Raw genomic sequence first — 246 nt, forward strand, 5'->3', positions numbered from 1 at the left:
GCGTGTCGGGCGGAGGGAAGCGGCCCGCGGCGGAGGGAGGGGAGGCCGAGTGCTGGAAGCGGAGCTCCGCGCTGGGACTGGTTCCTTCGCAGCCATTTTCTGTCCAACCAAACAGCCGATTGGAGACGGGAGCCAACCAGGGCTGCATTGGAGGTTTGTGTCTCGCTTCGGCCAATGATCGCTCCTAAACCGACTCCACTTTAGCTCGAATGAAATGTCCGTCTCCTCCCGGCGCCGTCCCCGCCG

General features: G+C 64.2%; 1 protein-coding gene across 2 annotated transcripts in view; it reads left to right on the forward strand.

Annotated features, from left to right (window-relative positions):
• The first annotated feature begins 21 nt into the window (after positions 1 to 21).
• NFYB (nuclear transcription factor Y, beta) overlaps positions 22 to 246 on the forward strand; it is a 17,357-nt gene continuing 17,132 nt past the window's right edge. The window contains exon 1 of one of the 2 annotated variants that reach the window (XM_014536002.1): positions 22 to 153. The gene's annotated coding sequence lies outside the window, so the exon portion shown is untranslated. The remainder of the gene's footprint in view (positions 154 to 246) is intronic. The other variant, XM_005861678.2, reaches the window with a different exon arrangement.

This window comes from Myotis brandtii, unplaced genomic scaffold, assembly GCF_000412655.1.
Source record: "Myotis brandtii unplaced genomic scaffold, ASM41265v1 scaffold155, whole genome shotgun sequence".
In the NCBI taxonomy this organism is placed as follows: Eukaryota; Metazoa; Chordata; class Mammalia; order Chiroptera; family Vespertilionidae; genus Myotis; species Myotis brandtii.